The 13,856-nt window shown below is 30.6% G+C and overlaps 2 pseudogenes; one reads left to right on the forward strand and one right to left on the reverse strand.

The window, feature by feature from the left end:
• Positions 1-3,275: 3,275 nt before the first annotated feature.
• Positions 3,276-3,638, reverse strand: LOC147929842 (protein RALF-like 28 pseudogene; annotated as a pseudogene).
• A 9,642-nt stretch (positions 3,639-13,280) lies between these two features.
• Positions 13,281-13,625, forward strand: LOC147929843 (putative cysteine-rich receptor-like protein kinase 32 pseudogene; annotated as a pseudogene).
• Positions 13,626-13,856: the final 231 nt, after the last annotated feature.

Genomic DNA, 13,856 nt, shown 5'->3' on the forward strand with positions numbered 1-13,856 from the left:
AAAAAATTTAGAAGAAATAGTTAAAAATATATTTTCCTTAATCCCTTTTTCTATTTTTAATAATTAATCACTTAAAATTAAAAATAAGTAAATAATATTATAATTTTGAATTTTGTGAAATACATATATATATATATATATATATATAATCTCCTTATAATTATTTTAAAAAAAAAATTTTTTTCCTAAATTCCGAAATTTTTTATAATTATATTTTTACTTTATTAATATTTTTAAAAACAGAATAGTTTCTTTTTGTTATAATCAAATTTTTCCTATTAAATCTTTACACATGTCAAAATCTCATACTGATAACTTGACACATGTCAAAATCTTGTTAACGACTAACTTTCAAAACCCAACTTTATATAATAAGATTATGAATCCATATTATTGGTGGAGAAGTGAGATTGTATTTTTTTTTATCATTTGACCACCTTTTAACATTTTTTTTTTTTTGTCAAAGTCAACAATCTTCTCTTTTATCAGAGGATATACACAAGTATTTGAAGTAAGTTACCTTGCAGCTTCTATCATCTAACACAAGTCTTTGGTTCTGGTCTTGTCAGCATGAAGCTCAAGGCTGTTTTTTTACTAATCTTTTGGATTTTCCTCATGACCTTAGATTACGTTTCTCCACACGAATTCTGTTTCAATGGATTCTTTAAAGTTTAAACCCAATTGTACATACGACTTCAACCGCCGTTAAATCCTCTTCTCTTGCTGCTAATCTCATCCACACCAAGTTCTGGATTAGTTTTAGATGTTGAGGAAGATGTTTTTCATTTTCTTTGTCCAGTTGGTGATGAGGTCACAACTCTACACTTGGTGCAATTCGATTTCAAGACAATCGAAGCTGCAACTGATAAGTTTTCGGACAGTAACATGATCGGGCGAGGTGGATTTGGTGAAGTTTACAAAGTATGTATAGGCTCTTTAATCTGTCTGGTTTGCTACTCGTACATATGGACGTTTAGTAAGCGGTATGGTGTTTTTTGTAGGGAAAAATTTCAACTGGAACTGAAGTAGCAGTGAAGAGATCGAGAACATCAGGACAAGGCGCCCAAGAGTTCAAAAGCGAGGCTGTTCTTGTGATGAAGCTTCAAGAAGAAAAATATACTCACTACTTAAATGTGTTTAATTTTTTTTTTGTATGTTAAAAAATGCTTTTAAGTTTTGCGAAGTACTACTAACTGACTAGGATCACCCGCGCGCTGTGGGGAATATTTGGGACATATAAATTTTAGTACAATCATTAAATCATATATTTGTGTAATGGGTTCAGATAAAATAGTAGAAAGAAAATAAAATTGGTAATATCAAATCTCAATAAGCTTATATATCAAATTCTCTCTCTCCGACCAACAATTTTCTTATCTCAGCCAACATGTCTCCCTTTCATGCGAAAGAAAGTCCAATCATAGGTCTATATGTTATACACCAAATCTGTTCTTAAAATTTTTGAAATATATGTTAAGGGACATTAAAATATATGGCAGTTAAATTTGTGTTTATCTGTCAAATTGAAGCACATAAAAACAAAAGCTATATTCAAATTTTTATATTTTTTTATAAATACATACTTTTTTGGATACATTCAGATTTATTTTTGTATCCAAGTTAAACACAATCTATTAACAAATTGTGACCAAAGAAAAAATAATTGGTCTTTATATAAAAACTAACAGATTGACACATGAGAAAATCATTGCTATCAAAAAAAGAAGATTCAGAAAAGCATTACATGTTTCATTGGAGTGATTCAAAAAACATGTATATCTCGTTTGAAACCATACAACAGTCATTGTTTCGACATAAGTTAAAAATATCAATAAAAATAGAAAATTTTCAGTGATTAGTGAGGAGTGAATATGTTAGTGACTTTCTAAATTTATAGGATAATTAAGTCAGTTTTAATATTTAGGGTTAATTAACACGGTCATAAATATGATATTAATAATATATTTGTGAATCAAATGTTTAAATACAGATTCGAGGTATATGCTTAATTTCCAAAAAAAATCGAAATCAATATTTATGATTAAGCTTTTTTCTGTCAACATATTTATGATTAATATTATACTTGCAAATATAATAACTATTGTGATATGATTTTCTAAATTATTACGTGTAACTGAAAGTTTAATTTTATTTTTGGTTAGTTTGTAGATTTGAAATCAAATTATACAATGTTGTTCCCAAAAATATCAAAATCAAATTATTCATTTAATTTTCGAGTGGTTATGTCAAGTGCTAACTTTTAGGGTAATTGATTTTACTTAGATTTCCTTAAGCTTAGAGATAGTTATTTTCTTCATAATCCGAATAATTAACATTAAAGGTTTTTGGGATTTGAATATATTTATAGTTGTATGTTAGGTACTACATTTGGGGAATGCTAAATTTAAATTGATCTTCTTAGATATTTTCTCTATGAATTCTGATGTGTATAGCTTTGGAGTAATGATTCTAGAGATCATAAGTGGTAAAACGTATAGCAGCTTCTACGACATTGATGATTCTCCTGGCAATTTGGTCACACATACGAGTATATGATTAACTCAAAAGATATTAATTTTATTCGATCACTTTTGCTAGGCTTGGAAGCTTTGGAGAACAGGGTCACAGTTACAAGTCATAGACCCGACAATCAGAGAGAGTTCTCCCGGTAATGAGCCTATTATTATTATAAGATGCATCCATATCGCAGTTTTATATGTGTTCAAGAAGATCCTGCATATCGACCAATGTGGCCAGCGCTCGTCGTGATGCTCACTAGTAACACAGACACTTTACCTGTGCATTTAGCACCCGGCTTTTGCCTCTCAAACAGGAGTCAACAATCCACAAGCAGGTCTACTCCCGGTTCTAACAATGATGTATCAATCACAGATCTAGATCCTCGTTAACAAATTCATGAAAGTATCAAGATCTTCTCTTGTTTTAGTCAGTTCTCTATTTTATAATGACATTCGAACAAATCTATAAGCATATTACATATAGAGTTATACATTTTTTATAACAAGAAACACGTTTTGAACCTATTACAATAACAAGAACTGGTTCAGACATAAACGTATAACATCATCACCTGTAATTGATATTTGAAAATTTTATTGGTTTGTTGTATGATATAGCCATATAGGAAATAAAGACATAGAGAATATTTCTTTCATCAGATTGTAAAATATACATTAATGGGAATTGATTTAGAACAATTTTTGTTAAACAAAAGCAAAAACCAATAATTTTTATTTTTATCCAAAGGGCTTGGTGTTACATTATAATAAATTGACGTTGTTCTTTTTTTCTTTCTTCTTTTTACTACTATATATTTTTAGGAACCAGCTTTGGTAGTGGTCGTGGAGGTGTATCACGACATCTCTCTATTTGATCACATCCCCGATGGTAATGATGTACCTGCTGATCGGGTGGACATTTCCCATGATCACATCCTCGTTGGGGATCGCCACGTCCTATCACTGGATAGCTAATATATTTTGCAACTGCTACGTTTATGTTACTTATAACCACAAATGCTATAAATATCGCCACGAACATGAACCTTCTTGTTCCTTTCAAAATGCCCATGATGATGATTTTGTGTTTTTTTTTTTTTTTTAAACAGAAGATGTGTATTTGTGTATCAAATAGCTATCAGTTGTTTGATGAGTGCTAAAAAGGGGTTTCACTTCGTGATATTTATAGTAAACAAAAATTTTGAAAGACAAATCCATACATATCAAAATTGATACCATAATATCAAAATTGATACCATAATATGAGAGAAATTTAGGGGATTTAATTTATATCAATCTTTGGATTCATTGTGTCGTGAGAATATAAGTTGGTCTTTTTTTTTAACATTTTATTTTACTAGAAAAAGATAAAAACGGAAGGATATATAATAAATTTGACAGGTAAAATACACAGATCCATTCTTTCATATCTATACTATAATTAATCGGGCAGCACACTTAGGTATAAAAACAACAAAAAACGAGTATACATATGATGAGCCCCTACGCCAAAAAAAGAAAGAACAAAAATAAAAAAGGTAAGAGCAATTTGATAACTCTTCATGGCCAAAGCAAGCGGATTTTAGGCGATCCGGTTCAATCATATTCAGATCCGAATTAATGGAGGGTGCTGCGCCAATCATATACTCCTGTAACCAATCATCTTTTCATTTCTTCTATATGAATTCTAATCTGTTTCATATATGAGTATATTCCATAATAAGATCTAAAAAGTTAGTGTAGTATACAAAACTTGCGTTCAATATAGATTCAAATAAATTTAAATTGACCATATTCCAATAAAAATCTAGTTAGTTAGTGAAATCACCATAAAGCATTCATAGTATGATATAGTACAACGTAATAATTGCTAATTCAAATATTTTTAGAAAATCAAAGGTTCCAAATCGTAAACATATTCAAATCCAACTTGACCACCAATATATTATCTAATTCATTCTTATCATTTCTAACAAACTTTTACCTAGTCACTACTATCTATATTAACATTTTTATAGCAGTTTTGTCAAATAGTATTGAAGTTTAAAGGTATTTACAACTAATGCCTTTATCATTAAAATAATTTATTAAAAAATTGAAAGATAAAATCGAAGGTATGTGAATTAAATATCCTCTTATTAATCCAGTATAATGTTCCTAAATTATCTCCATCTCTCAGCCTAATTTTATGCAAAACTAAACAAAATTTTAGCCATTCCAATATAGAAAAATCTATATTCGCTCCAATCAATCATATTCAATTACTTCAAATTGTTTAGTTTTGTCTAAAATTTTAATGCTATTATCTATATAACTAATTAATTTTTATAAAAGGTTTAAAATATAATATCTAATATATTATTATGGGATGGGTTATGATCGATATTCTTATAAATTTAAAATGTCAATATCCATCGCTACGACCATCGGTTTTATATACTAAAAAATAATAAATTTCTAAAGATATAATTTATATAGAAAATATAGGCCTGTTGTGTACCGTTAAAAGATGGTCCTCACAATTAAGTCTATCCGGATTACGGATTTTAGCAAGGTACATATGCGGTTGGCGGATTGTCCCGAAAATTACAAATATATGATTAAATATAATATATATTAAGTAATATTTTTACATAGTTATGTATATATAATACGTGAAATATGTGATAATATGAGGAAATTTAATGTATACCAATTAAGATATTTACAAAATATCAATATATGTTATTTTAAAATTTTGCTTTTTCTTTTCTTTGCCACTAAATTGTTCAAGAATAATTAATATAAAATTTAGATCGGGTACATGCGTAGGCATAACTTTAACAACCGCGGTCAACCCGCTGCGGTCCAAAAAAAAAAATGTGAACCGACCTGTTTGACACCTCTATATACATGATTATTATAAACAAACTGGTGCAACTTAATAATATAAAAGGATTTTAATACTATAAATTAATTTATAACAAAAATAAATTATTGTGTTGTATACCGTAGATTAAATCGTAGAATTAACAATCAAAATACAACTATACAATCTTAAACATCAAATAAAACGTATAAAATTAATTAACAATTACAACTTGAAATTTAATAATTTTAGTAAAAAAAATAATCCGACGATGTACCGCGGGTTAAAATCTAGTAACTATATTTAAACCTAGCATTAACAAAAAATAATCATTTATTTTTCAATACTCGATCTGTAAGTAAGTCTGTCAGTTTGATCCAAACAGTTTAAATTTTAATTCTCTTTATTCTTAAGCATCGTTTCTCAAAATATGAAGCTAATGTCTCTATTGTAGTATTGTCCATTTTAGTTGGTCCCAAGTATTAAACGGTGTCTTTATCATAAAAAGAAAAGTATTAAACGATCTTAAACTTCGAATACAAGAAGTTCTACATACACCATCTCGAAACTCCCAAGCCCGATCACAAGAATTACCAGTACCAATATTTATGTTCAACTTAGTTCAGTTTTAATATAGTTTCTTAAGAAATTAGAAACTTACTTGGATAAAAGGTAGAACCATATTGAACATATTGAACATAAAAGGTAGACTCATCTAATATTTTCTCCTGCAAGGACATGAGATTTTAAAGGTGAGAAACTTTTCTTTCTTCGTTTGCACTCCTATAAGAATGAATGTAAACGTTTTTTCTATAAGAGTGTCTTTGATCACCCTCTTTTGATTTTGTAGAGCTAAGAGATGTCATTATCATATTTCTACCAAGAGATGTCATTATCATATTTTTAATTACTTCGGATTCTCAACCCATCTAATTAACAAACATCGGACTCAAAAGAAAAAAGGAATTGCAGTTAAGCTTCACAAAAGAATAAAGATTTTAACTATATTGCCTTATGGATGGTAAAAATAAAAAATCCTTTCGTCTTCCTATGATGAATTCCCATATTTAAAAATATCAAACTTAGAAGAGATATTTTTATCTCTTTTGAGATATCTTTTTTCAAAAATACCCCTTTTGAACATTTTCATTTTTGCCCTCTTTTACATAATTACAATATGTGAAATTAATTTTTAGAATTTTTTTAGGTTTGGCTTCTCTATTTTACATTTAGGGTATAGTTTGAAAGGGTTAGGGTTTAGTATTTGAGGTTTAGGGTTTATAATTTAGTGATTTTGTATATTAAAAAATGTATTTTTGAAAATGGACATCATGAAAGGGTATTTTTGAAAAGTGACATATAAAAAAAAAATATTTTTGAAAATTCCCCAACTTACAATGAATCATGGGTTTCGCCATGAGAAAATTATCTCATTTTTGAAAACAAAAATCCATCTGATCCCTCTATTCTCTGCTCATTTAAAAGAGTGAGATCAATGTCGACGAAGAGACCTGATAAAATGAGTACATGTATCATGTATGTATATTGGTTTATATCCTAAACCATGCGAGACGAAACCAATAGTATACCAATGGAGTAAGAGCATCTGCATTAGACATACTAAAAAAGTTTCTAATTATATAATTAAAAATTAAATACCTAAATATCAGTATTTTTCTTCAAAGGGGTTTAGTCGTTTTTATCAATTTATATTAAATTATAATATTTTAAGAGTTTAATCCGGTTTAGTTTGATAGTGGTCCGATTGTTGGATCGTTAAGAGTTATAAAATATTGGTGAAATAATTATTATTCAATTTTTTCAAACAATAATAAATTAGATTGAAACCAAACGAAAAATCGAACTAAATATATATTAAATTTATTTATATAAAAATCAAAGCAAACAAAAAATCAACTGGTATGAGTTCGAATTTAGATGTGATATTCAATATATTTATACAAATATTATCTCACATGCGAGAATACATTCGCAATGCAACAGGAATTTGAGACCATGTATAAGAGATAACAAATATTACGTCCTTTCCCAAAATATTGGTATTTATTTCAAACGGGTTTTAATTGTTTTAGACGAGATTTAATGGATATCTAACCAACCATTAATGATGTTAAGTTTTTATTTTGGTATGACCCCTAGGTCATTCCAAAAGTTAAATTATTGAGGAAACCATCATTATTTCATAAAATTCAAACCAAAATATTTTATCAAAAGAATTATTTACAAACATAACCCCGCACGGATTTACGGATCCAGACCTAGTAAACTACTATATATATAACCAGTATATTATTTCTATATACATACTGTATTAGGTGTCATATTTATCCACAACGTGGAGATGTATTGAAACATGGATTTTAGATGATTTTGTGGAATTTAATAAATTTTGGATTTTAGCAGATTTAACTAGGAGTGGGCGTTCGGTTTTCCATTTTGGTTTTGGTTTGGTTTTTTCGGTTTACGGTTTTTTCGGTTTTATAAAAATGGAACCATATAGAAACCATATGTAATTCGGTTTGGTTACAATTCTGTTTTTTCGGTTTATGGTTTTTTCGGTTTCATCAGAAATAAAACCATATAAAAACCATATGCATCATTGTTTGGTTCGGTTTTGGTTTTGGTTTGGTTCCTGTTTTTAACGGTTATTTCATGCTTTTAAAACATAAATAGTTGATATACATAACTAAAAATAAGCATAAAAGTAATTATGAATATATATAGGTTAGGGAATAGAGACTTAGGTTAAGGTTTTGTAATTCGATAGATTAATAGGAGATCAATAAATAACGCCCAATAAAGAAAAAATTTATTGATATTGTTATACAATATAAATTTATAAGCTTGAGAAACTAATTAGTAATTATATCTAATTATCCTAAATTTTTATAAAAACCAAAAAAACCATTCGGTTTTACAATTTTTATCCAGAACAAACTTAAACCAAATGGTTAATTAAAATGAAAACCAAACGGATTTTTAGATTTAACCATAACCAAACTAAACTATTTATTTCGGTTTTGTTCGGTTCGGTTTTTTGGATTTCGGTTTTTTGCCCATCCCTAGATCTAACTGACTTTTTAGGATATTTGGTGACATTTTTTTATTTTTTGTTTGTAAAAAAAAAAGTTTTTTTTCATGATTTTGTGAGATTTAATAGTAATTGTAGGAAATTTCGTTTTAAAAAAAATATACAAGACAAGTCACGTTACAAAAATAAGTTGAGTCCAAACAGAATAAAACCTTAGTACAAATGAATTTTGTTTTCATGCTTAATCCAAATAAGGAACGAAAATGATTAATATTAATGTGGTTCATACCATTAACTTTGCTTAGTACGGAATCCATATTAGTATGAAAGTGTTCAAAATCTCCTAAATCAATCTTTTGAGATTTTGTTTTTTAAAATCCATATTATTTTGAATAAAAGTGGATTTGATATGATTTTAACAAATTTTTAATCAAATAACAAGAGATTCTGAATTATTTTGTATGATTTTAAAAAGTCACAGATTTAATAACATTGGATTTGATAAGTAATTTTAAAATCTCTAGTTGATTAGCATGGGAATTTTAAAAAACTCATCTTCTTAAATCCATGTTTCATCACACAACGTCACTAATGTTACATAATACTGTAATTTGGATTACACAAATTGACCTTTATATCTTTTTTTATTATATCATCTTTTGAGGAACTATTAGAGGTGAACCACGACATCTATATGTGTTTTTCACATCCAGGTGTGTACGGGTTCACCGGTTGAAATCGGGTGGACATTTGCCAAGATAGCATCCTGTTTGGCAAATATTGCTGGGTAGCCAATCACTTTTGCAGCCTTTCAAAATGCTCATGATGCTTGGTGGTTTTTGTTATTTGGTTTGAAATATGTGTATTTGTGTTTTAAATAGGTAAGAGAGTGTTTTTATGAGTATATGAAAAAAGGGGTGCACTTTTTGATATTTATAGTGGATGATTTTTTTTGAAAGATAATTCAATACATATAAAAAAGCGAATAAATTTATTTATTTTATATTTTATTTTTATCTTTATATAATTTTTAAAAGTGATATTTGTTGAATTATATGAAAGAATTAAATTTGATTCAATCTTCAAAAGGAATTTTGCTGTGAAATTATTGAAAAATGATGCTGCTTTTTCTTTTGGTTTTACTAAGAAGTAAAAATACAATATGATATGTGAAATTGACAATGACCTATCGATTTATTTAAAAAATAAAAACTACTAAATATCCTAAATGTCTTACTTCTAGTTTTATTATATAAAGTTGAGTTTTCAAATTCGTCATTAACAATGGGTTGTGGATAAGCCTGCCAGCAAAGTCCAGTCAAGTAGAATTAGTTGTGGATCAAGAAAACATATTTCGTCTCTCAGGTTTTAATTTACAAAACTTAATGTTTTGTAATCTCCAACCCACCTCTATATTTGATTTTTACCTTTATTTTAGAGTAAAATTTACTCCAATCCATCTCTATTTCTACCTCTATAAGAAAGATCTCTATTTTTTCCTCTATATATAGAGGAACTCTATTTTTTCCTCTATAATAGAGTTGGACTTTTTTTTTTATAAAATGGTCCTTGAACTTTTAACACTTTTATATTTATGATCAAAATAAATAAAATATATATGTAAATAGTTTAATAATAATTTAATAAAGTGGAGGTTTTGTATTGAACAACACAATACTAAAAATTTGTAGTAAGATTCAATTCTCATATCAGATAAAAGTTTCACAAATACTAAAATAAATGGGTTAGTTTAAAAATTTTATAAGTAAAATGTATTAATAGTAAAATAAAAAAGGAATCTCTACGGAATATTCTTTTTTAGATGAAAAAATAGAGGTATCCATTGGAGCAAAAGTCACCTCTATTATAGAGTTCTTCTATTTTAGAGGTAAAAATAGGGAAAACCATTGGAGATGGTCTAAGTATCTTCTTGATAACAGATAAAAAAAAAAGTATCCTCTTGATACCCATTTTGAAAGGGAAACCACTATATATATAAAACAACAAAATTATCAGCAGGTAAGCAAGCTGTATGATTCATAACTCTGCTTTCTTCTCTCCTTCTTTAAGAAGCATAAATCTGCCAAAGAAATATATAAAGTATGAGTTCTATTCTAACCTTAACATATTTTTATTCTCAAAATGTTCTTACTATTTGTATTTTAAATTATCAGCAAAATCTTCCAAACAAATATATAAAATCATCAGCAGCTACAAAATATGAGTTCTTATCTTATTCAACATATTTCTTCTTTTCAAATCTTTTTTTATTATTAGTTATATAAATTAAGTTTGTTATATTCATTTTTGAGAAACTGTGACATCATGGTTTCAGAGACTTGCAGAGAGGTTTAAAAGAATTGATTTGGCCACCTATGTCACCAAAGTGCACTTATCTTTTCGGTTAAGGGTCTTGAGAGAACTATAGAGTTAAGTGTGCTTGAGCTGGAGTAGTCTCAGGATGGGTTACCTTCCGGGAAGTGACTGTCGGAACTGTGCGAGTGAGGACATGTAACGCCCGCGAACCAAAACTCTGCGTTTGGGGGTGGGTGTCGATCGACACTCATGTGGTGTCGGTCGACACCACTTATTTCTGGTTCGACCATATTGATTTAATTATCGATTTGGACCGGTTTGGTTTAGGAAAAACCATTGAACCAAGATATTTAAGTGGGAAAACGACCTAGGTCGTGTTTTATTGTTGTCTTGGTCGCCGTTTGTTGTTTTTGAGAGAGAAAGAGGAGAAAACAGTTTCTAAGAATTCTTGTGAGAGTTTGTAATTTTGAAGGCGTTTTTGGAGAGATCTTGCTGTGAGAGTGAAGATCCAAGGTTAGGAACATGGTGGGAAGGTTTCTGTGGTGGTAGCTTCATCTTTTGGGCTTAGATCTCATTGTTGGCTAAGGTGAGTGCATGACCATGGCTTATCTAAGCTAAGATCTCTGTTTCTGTGATATTGTGTGTTGTTTGGTTGTTTGTTTTGGTTGTATGTGAGTTTTTCATAGCTCCTGAGGCTTGGATTCGTTCCTGGGATTGTGTGGGACGAAAAGGAGCAGTTTGGAGGTGAGATTCGGAGGTTCTGCTCGAAGGAAATCACTGCTCGACAATGGTGTCGGTTGACACTAACGCGAGGACGGCTCGAGAACTTAGCAAGTGTCGGTCGACACCATGTGCAGGTGTCGGTTGACACCGTTAGGATTTTGGGGGTGTCGAGCAGGTGTCGGTCGACACCCAAGTGGTGTTGGTCGACACCAGATGTCTAGTGTCGGTCGACACCTTCTGGTATCGGTCGACACCATTCTGACAGTAACCGGATCATGTCAGAACACTTGTTCATGTTCCTGGTTTGTTTTATTGTTGTTGTTTGTGGCATGAGAGATCTTATTGCTTGTGTGTATAGCCCAGTAGATGGGAGGATTGCCTCACTAAGTATTTATCAAATACTCATGCATCTCAATTTGTGTTTGTGGTGCAGGTAAAGGCAAAGTGTGATCGTGGAATCAAGGCAATGAAGAGGAAGATGTTCTAGAGACTCGATTGGATGTTGTCTGGCATTGCTAGGTTGCTAGAGTTGGGTCTTTAGAACTTATTAGGTTGCCGGTTCCTTGGTTTCCTGTTGTTTAACATTGAAATGGTTAGGATTGGTTGTTGGTTATTCTATTATGGATTAATATTGGATTATTGGTTCAGTTGGTTATTTAATTGGTATTGTTATTCCGCTGTTGTTTGTGATTGTGGTTAGGTGGCTAGTGGATATGGGACCACTAGCCATAGTTATTTATATTATTATTATTTATTATTAAAAAAAAAACGGGTCAGGTCGTTTCAGGACAAAACAGAGAGAAAGATCATATGGTGATTTATAGAGACGGTTTCAAGTCTTTAAAGCCTTCCGGACGTAGCAAAACAGCCGTCGGATGTGGATGGGCTCACAAACCTAGTGAGAGGACGTGAGGCCCATTAAGGAAGGTGGACCCATGAACTGGGATTGGACATGAGCCCACTAAGAGGTGGCGGTCAGGGCGTTACAAGTGGTATCAGAACCGAATCCAGACACATATGGAGTGGCTTACACTATCGAGAGTGACGGTTTTGGTACGCAACGAGAATGTACCGACCAAAATACCCATGAAGGTAAGATTCAAGGTTTATGGTAAAATTGTTCTTATACAAGAAAAACCATATTTTCCAAAATATATAGCTGGTATTAGCCTATGCGTAAATATCCAAGAGGTTGACAATTTAGTATTTAGTGGTGAGTGGTGGTGCTACATCACAAAAAAAACATATCCTGACTAGAAATCATATAACCTTTAATTAATGTAAAATTCAATAAAAAAAAGATGAATAATAATAGAATTAATTAGTTGTTGCAATGGGTTTTACTTTTTTTTGGTTAGACCAAATATATTTAGATATTTAGAGCAAAACACGTAGCTGGAATTAGCATATGTGTAGAGCAAAACATGTAGGTGAAACAAAAATTTCAATGGATCCTATAAGGGTTAAATCTTAAAACATGAACACGAGTTTACATAATTCTTCTACCATGGGAATAATTTTTGTGCATTGTCTATTATAAGTTTTTTTTTTACTAGTTGAGTTAAGAACGCAATCAGAAAGCCATTGTAGATAGAGATGTTATTATAAAGCTATTGGCTAAAAATGTTTTTTTTTTTATTAATTATAGGCTAAGATTTGTACTCTTTCTTATTGACTAAACCATTTTCATAATAAGTTCCTCCTTTTACCTGTATCTTTTTCACTCTCCCTCTCTCCTTGTGTCAAAAATGTGTTTGAAGAATCTCTTGTCAATCCTCTGTTTTGTCGTCTCAGCAAGTTTTTGTGTCGTGTCTGCACAAACATGTTGGGATTCACTGAGAGAATATATGCCTTAGGCCTCTGTATCCTAGGGAATGATCCAAAGGTCTGTTCGGATTGTATGCAACCGGCATCTGTTTCTTTATTGGAAAAGTGTCTGAATCAGACCGATTCATTCGAGTGGAGAACCGGAAAGTGGGTCTGTTTTGTTCGTTACTCCAACCGCTCGTTTTTCGAGTCATACGATCTAGAGCCTATCCAATGGATGTGTAGTAGTATAATCATCACTGGAAACGTAACAGAGTTTAACAGAGTTTTGGGGGAGTTCATGGAGGGTATGATCATTGCAGCTACCAGTTCATCTGGTCCAAGACACTATGCAGCCTAGTTATCTCATCCGATAAGCTTCCAGCGTATCTACGCACTGATGCAATGCATTCCGGGGATTTATTCAATCTGCTGTGACGCCTGTCTTAAAAAAAGTGTCCTTATGTACATACCAGCAAGAGTGCAGTGGGAAGCAAGGGAGTAACATTCGGAGGTCGGTCTACTTTTATCAATGGGAAATTTATCCCTATTACGATGCTTTCCTCGATGTAGAGTCACTCCCTCTAAGCCC

The sequence above is a fragment of the Camelina sativa genome, chromosome 13, assembly GCF_030686135.1.
Source record: "Camelina sativa cultivar CO46 ecotype springtype chromosome 13, ASM3068613v1".
NCBI lineage: Eukaryota > Viridiplantae > Streptophyta > Magnoliopsida > Brassicales > Brassicaceae > Camelina > Camelina sativa.